Source organism: Suricata suricatta, chromosome 12 (genome assembly GCF_006229205.1).
Source record: "Suricata suricatta isolate VVHF042 chromosome 12, meerkat_22Aug2017_6uvM2_HiC, whole genome shotgun sequence".
NCBI classification, from domain to species: Eukaryota; Metazoa; Chordata; class Mammalia; order Carnivora; family Herpestidae; genus Suricata; species Suricata suricatta.
This window is the reverse complement of record NC_043711.1, coordinates 45972119-45979054: the sequence shown is the minus strand read 5'-3', so window position 1 is coordinate 45979054 and position 6936 is coordinate 45972119. Positions and strand designations below refer to the sequence as shown.

Sequence of the window (6936 nt, the reverse complement as noted above, 5' to 3'; positions counted from 1 at the left end):
GACTTCTACTTATATTTAAGCCTTTGCTCCACAGATGCTACCGTCTTTATTCTGTACATAACTTCTTCCTTCAAGTATGTACATTTGTAAATAATGAATGACATTTCCCTCAAGAGACTTTCTAATTTTATCTGTTGATCCAAATTAAAGTCTGACCATAATTCCTTCTCTAGGGAATGATATTGTAAGCCTGTAAGTAAAGTTATAAGCATCACAGACCCATGGGAGGAAGGTGGTTGTTCTTTCTTGGCAAGAAAAATCCCATGAAATCTCATTAATTTGTATTCCTTAAGGTTGGGATTTGCGATCATTCAACCTTTCCTAGTTTGGAGTTTGCCTTTTCATTTTCTCTGAGCAAAGAGATTAAATTAAAAAAGTCAAATTGCAAAAGGAACGTTTTAGTAGCTACAGTTTTGGACAGCGTGAGCACACAATTTATTTGGGTCCAAATGAAATCTGCTATTTGGAGGTAATTATTTTTTTCCTAAGTTGAAAAGCAATGATGAGGACTGATTCTATCATAGAATCTTCAAGAGTTTTCTCACAAGATTGCTGTAAAATTTTGTTCCTTGCTTTAAACAGCAAAGCTGGAATCTATGTGGGAGTTTGGACTCTTCTAAGAAACAGCATTCACTGAGTATTATGATTCAGGAACAAGCCATGATCTAATGAAAGTGTCCAAGAGGAAGGAGACCCCAAAAACGATTGCCCAAGTTGGTCCCTAAAACGAATTTACTAAAGAGAGAGCAAGTAAAATTAAGGCACAATATGATTGCAATTATGAGTTCTGTGACTATTTTATTTTTTAAAGATTTTATTTTAAAGTAATCTTTACACCCAACATGGGGCTCAAACTCACAGCCCTCAGATCCAGAGTCACACACTCCACTGACTGAGCCAGCCAGGTGCCCCATGAGTTCTATGGAGATTAATAAAAACTTTTAACCCTTATTTATTTTTGACAGAGAGAGAGACAGAATGTGTGCAAGGGAGGTGCAGAGAGAGAGGGAGTCACAGAATCCGAAGCCGGCTCCAGGCTCTGAGCTGTCAGCATAGAGCTCAACGCAGGACTTGAAGTGACAAACTGTGAGATCATGACCTGAGCCGAAGTCAGAGGCTTAACTGACCAAGCCACCCAGGCGCTCCAATTCTATGAATATTTTTAAATTAGAATAAACACCTATAATAATCCCTGTCAAGGTTCTAAACTTTGAAATAAATTTAATTCCTTAGGTATGAAGGAGAAGCACTTAAGACTCATGCATTTCTTTTTTAAGTTAAGTCTATGCCCAACATGGGCTCAAACTCACAACCCTGAGATCAAGCGTCACATGCCCTGCTGACTGAGCCAGCCAGATGTCCTGAGGAATCACGCATTTTCAGTAGAAAGGGCCCCCTGTCCTGTATGCATGGCCTGCTGGTGCTCAGTGAATGGGATCCCATATGAAGAAATGGATCCCTTCAGCTTTTAGGAGAACTGGGTAAGGTCTGGGGCTAAAAGAGCTCCCAGAAAAAAACTTTTGACTTCATGTGGCCTTATTTCTGTATTCTATGAGCCATAGACACACTATCATCTTTCAGCCACCCTTACGGGACAGGGAAAATGTTGGAAGGCTCTGTAGGAAAGAGAGTACTGTGGCCCCTTCTTTTCAAAGTAGCCCCAAGAGTAGCCCCTCTTGGCAGTTACATGGAGTAACAGCCCACCAACACCTCATTCTACATGCTACGGACGTGCTGTTGCAGGTCTGATTCACTACTACTCCACAGGCTTCTCTGTCCACACCCTCCTAGATCTGCAGGTTTTTTTTTTTTTTATTAAAAGTGATTCATGCTTGCTTTTACATGCAAACATTCTAGAAGTTAATAATTAAGAAGTGAACCCCCCCACCTCTCATCCTAGAGTGTTAACTATGTGAAGAGTTGAGGGTGTATTTTTCTGATCCTTTTCTCCATGCATAGATAATCAGTAACTTGTATCTTCCCTAGATCAGCCAGTCTGTGAGCTATCTACCTCTTTATCCACCTGCTTTTCCATCCACAATTTACTCCCATCTGCCATGGGTGAAGGAGCTTCATATGCCAGGCAGTGATTAGTCTGAACATCCAGATTCTTTCTGGTGTGAGACACATAACACATAAAATGACCAACCTCTGTTAAGGGAAAAAAAAATGTGGCTCCCTTGGCATACAAGTTTAGAAACCAGGTCTCACTTCACTTACAGCATAATTTGGAGGCTTTAAGAGATCCTTTTTCTCTCTCTCTCTCTCCATTCTTCTCCATCCTTCCCCCACAATGACTTCATTCTCAGACTCTAAGGATAGGCAAGATGGCTACCAGCAGTCGGCGGGGTCCCATGCCCTTCCAAGTTCAAGGCAGGTGCACGTGGGACCCAACACAATTGCCATCACCTCTCCTTGACTCTGGCCACCCTCTTAAAAAAAAAATCTGGATATCCCTGCTCCTTGTTACTGCTGTGTTCCATAACTCTGCTCTTTGTCTTTTAAAAATACTTATTACCAATTGAAATTAGGCTATTTGCTATAGTTCATCGGCTGCCTGCTCCCCACTAAAAAATAAGCTTCATCATAGCAGCATTCTCACCGATCTTGATTCCTGCTTTATGTCCCAGCTCCTCTCAATAAATATTTGTTGAATGGATGAAAGCGTTAGTCGCTGTAGCCAGAGAAATATCATGCACTGATTGGCCATGTTTGAATCACATGGCCCTCCCCCTCCCCCCAAATGCCTGGAATGAGAGGTGGGTAGAAGACTAACTCAGAAGAATTTCAGGGTACAGTTAGCAGCAGAAAGGTGATGGGAATGGATGCGTTGAGTGGCAGAAACCACGGAGGTCCACCATGACAGTGAAGCATTATGCATGAATTTCCCAAAAGTCAGATGAAATACTGTAGTGCTATATTTGAATGTGGGGCTTGCCGCTGATTAGATGAATGACCTTTTACAAGTCACTTTGCTTCTTTCAGCCTCGGCTTCCCTCATTAGTAAAATAAGAAACACTCATAACTCTTCATGTGACAATTAGAAATAACATACGTAAGGGGCATCTGGGTGGCTCAGTCAGTTAAGGATCTGACTCTTGGTTTTCAGTTCAGGTCATGATCTCATGGTATATGGGTTCAAGCCCTACACTGAGCTCTCTGCTGACAGTGCAGAGTCTGCCTGGGATTCTCTATCACCCTATCTGCTCCTCCTCTGCTGATGCTCTCTAGAAAGAGAGAAGGAAAAGAAAGAAAGAAAGAAAGAAAGAAAGAAGAGAGAGAGAGAGAGAGAGAGAAAGAAAGAAAGAAAGAAAGAAAGAAAGAAAGAAAGAAAGAAAGAAAGAAAGGAAGGAAGGAAGGAAGGAAGGAAGGAGAAAAAAAGAAAGGAAGGAAGGAGGGAAGGAAGGAAGAAGAAAAAAGAAAGGAATGAAGAAAGGAGGGAAGGAGGGAGGGAAGAGAAAGGGGGAAAGAAAGAAAGGAAGAATGAGAGAGAGAGAGAACATAAGTAAAATCGCCAATAAGCAGGATATTTACTACTGTTTTTACTATTTTTGTGACTCTGGCTATCCACTTCTAGTGATCTTACTCTTTTGATATTTTAGACAAAATCCAAAGAAAACACATTCAAAAGCCCCAAGTGTGAGGGAAAAAGAAGTTGGTTAAATGGCTAGTTTTTTAAAGGCGAGTTCTCAGAAAATTTAACCCTAGGGTGGTATCACTTAGATACTGAAGGCTGCCAGCACACAATGATTTGACCAAGTGATTTTAGAAACATATTCCACAACTGGCCAAGATGGGCATTAACCAATCAGAATGACCAAATAAATGAATGATGACTTGGAATGGACGCTGGCCTCACGTCACATGTCTAACTGTCCGAGCTTGTACTAGCTGGCGGCAGGTCTAGCCAGGAGTCACTTGTGGCCAAATGCCATCTCTGGTGTCTGGTCACGCAGCTTCACATCAGGTATGGTCAGTGGATGCTCCTCTTTACCATTTCTGACTGGGGTACAGCTCAGCATTTGTGATGCAATAGATGACAGAAGTCCATCCTGCCACCCCCCACCCCACCCCCCACCCCCGCCCCCGCTGGGCTTTCCCACAGAAAACCAGACACTGGGCCTTCCCATCGTGCCTGCTCAGCTAATCTGACCGCGCAATCAGGGGAGTATATGCACATACTCGGTGGCTTGGTGGCTTGGGGAAGCTGAGAAATGCCCAGCCGCTGGGGTCAACAGTCCTTAAATGATGTGGGCGACGGCTTCAGTCCTGGTGGGTCATTAGAAACCAAGGAAATGTTACTGAAATCAGGCTTGTAAGTGCAGCATGCAAATAATGAAAAGTCAAATCACTGTTAATACCACTAATGACAGCTCTGACTTTTCCCTTAGACCAATCTCTTGGCATTAGTATAAAATCACCGAACTGGAAGAATCAAGCTTCCGCCCTCCCAGGCAGACCTATTCCAGAGCCTTCGCATGGCAAGCAAACCGTCGGGGCCAGCCCACAAACTCCACATCACCTCCTCATTAGGAAGCACCTTTAAGCATTCTATTAATCTTGCAGCCTTAAGACTATTGCCAGATAATTGAACTCTTTGTGGCTGAAGTTTAGCTTCTTTGCTTTTTATTACCACTTTTCAATTACTTGAAGTTTAAGTCATTTAAAAAAAAATTGTAGCAAAACACACACAGCGTGAAAGTTACCACTTAAACCATTTCTAAAGCGTACAGTTTGGTGGCGTTCAGTACATTCACACCGTTGTGCACCCATAGCCACCGTCCATCTCCAGAGCTTTTTCACCTTCCCACACTGAAACCCTGGCCCCATCAACAGTAACTCCTATTGCCTCCCCCCTCCATATTCACCCTTGAAGCATCGGTCGACTTTCTGTCTCTATGAATCTGACTACTGGAGGGACCTCATATACATGGAATCACACCACAGTTGCCCTTTTTTGATTGGCATATTTTTTTTGAAGTTTATTTATTTTGAAGAAGGGGCAGGGGGCAGGAGAGAGAGAATCCCAAGCAGGCTCCACACTATCCGTGCAGAGCCCGATAAGGGGTTCGAACTCATGAACTTCGAGATCATGACCTGAGTTAAAATCAAGAGTTGAAGGAGAGACTTAACCAGCTGAGCCAGCCAGGTGTCCCCTGGCTTATTTTTTACTTAGCATATATCCTCAAGGTTCATCCATGTCACAGCATGTGCCAGAACTTCCCTCCTTTTTACAGCTGAATTGTTATTCCATTGCATGTTTAGATATATACCATATTTTGTTATCCAGTCATCTGTTGATGGACATTTGGGTGGCTTCTACCCTTGGGCTAGGGTGCTGCTAGAACATGAGTTAAGTCAGCTTTAAAGGTTCTTATTTTTGGGGTGCCTGGATGGCTCGATCAGGGGGGTGTGCGACCCTTGATCTCGGATCTGTGGGTTCAAACCCCACATTGGATATAAAGATTACTTAAAAATAAAATCTTTGAAACATATATAAAATAAAATATTGGTTTTTCTCCCCCACAGGAACTTGTTACCTGGATTCCCACCTTGAATATCGGTTCTCACTTCTGTGTTGAATGTTCACTGCAATGTCCTGGCAGCAGGATTTACTACACATGAGTTTTCAGATGGCAAGTTTATCGTATGATTTAAACCCGACAAGATCCCAAGTGGCCTCTTTCAAGTCCTTTCAGGTGCTTCCCTGCCCCCGCCAATGTTTGCTTGCAGTTCATATTCACCTAGGCATCAAAAAGACTATCTTTACTTCTTCCTGAATCAGGAGCTATTTTCATTTTGTCAATAGTTGGTCAATAAAAGTTAAAAGGGAAGATTTTAGAAATGAGTACCTGGGGGATGATTTTCCTTTTTCATAAAAACTTTTTGAAGTTTATTTATTTATCTTGAGAGAGGAAGAGAGAGCACAAGCAGGGGAGGGGTAGAAAAAGAGGGAGAAAGAGAATCCCAGACAGGCTCCCGCTGTCAGCATGGAGCCCAACATGGGGCTCGAAATCACAAACCAGAGATCATGACCTGTGCCAAAGTCAAGAGTCAGATGCTTACCCAACTGAGCAACTGGGTGCCCCTGATTTTCTTCTTTAAAAATCTAATTTAATTTATTTTTTTTAATTTAAGTAATCTCTATACCCAATGTGGAGCTCAAACTAATGACCCTGAGATCAAAAGTCATATGCCCTTCAGACTGAGCCAGCCAGGAACACCTTCAGTAGATGACTTTCATTTTCTTTTTCATACTCTGGTATGTTCTATATTGTCTTCAATGCTCTTGTTTTACTTTCCTAATGAAAAAAGACAACAGTGGTTTTCTTTTTATTGGTTCTCAAAAACAAAGTTATGCATGAATAAATTGGCTTCTAAAATAGGGGCCAACAGGGGCACCTGGGTGGCTCAGTTAGTAAGTATCCAATGTCACCTCACGCCATGATCTCGTGGTTCCCCAGTTCAAGTCCTGTGTCCGGCTCTGTGCTGACAGCTCGAAGCCTGGAGCCTGCTTCGGATTCTGTGTCTCCCTCTCTCTTTGCCCCTCCCCTACTTATGCTCTGTTCTCTCACTCTATCTCTCAAAAATAAATAAACATTAAAAAAATTAAAAAATAAATAAAAAATTAAAAACAAATAAAATAGAAGCCAGCAAGCATTTTCTATAAATGGCCCATACAGTCAATATTTTGGGTTTTATGGTCTGTGTCACAGGACTCAACTCTGCCTTTGTAGCATGAAAGCTGACACAGACAAGATATAAACAAATGGGTGGGGCTAAAATTACAATAAAGCTTTATTTACCAACGCTACACTTTGAGTTTTATGCAGTGGGTGTTTTTAAGTATTAAAAACCACTTATAGCTTATAAACTATGCAAAAACATTTGGACCCCTGGTCACAGTCGAAGAATCCTTGCTCTAGATTGAAAATG

The 6936-nt window shown here is 42.1% G+C and overlaps 2 long non-coding RNA genes across 3 annotated transcripts in view; one reads left to right on the top strand and one right to left on the bottom strand.

Annotated features, from left to right (window-relative positions):
• The window catches only part of LOC115275377, a 16301-nt gene extending 10453 nt beyond the window's left edge, over nucleotides 1-5848 (top strand). The window contains exon 3 of the long non-coding RNA XR_003901523.1: nucleotides 5530-5848. This is a non-coding gene — a long non-coding RNA (uncharacterized LOC115275377). The remainder of the gene's footprint in view (nucleotides 1-5529) is intronic.
• The window catches only part of LOC115275378, a 45154-nt gene that overhangs the window by 37131 nt on the left and 1087 nt on the right, over nucleotides 1-6936 (bottom strand). The window contains exons 2-4 of one of the 2 annotated variants that reach the window (XR_003901524.1): nucleotides 5553-5744; nucleotides 4183-4269; nucleotides 3748-4003 (exon numbers count right to left, since the gene is read on the bottom strand). This is a non-coding gene — a long non-coding RNA (uncharacterized LOC115275378). Of the gene's footprint in view, nucleotides 1-3747; nucleotides 4004-4182; nucleotides 4270-5552; nucleotides 5745-6936 lie in introns of those variants that run through there. The other variant, XR_003901525.1, reaches the window with a different exon arrangement.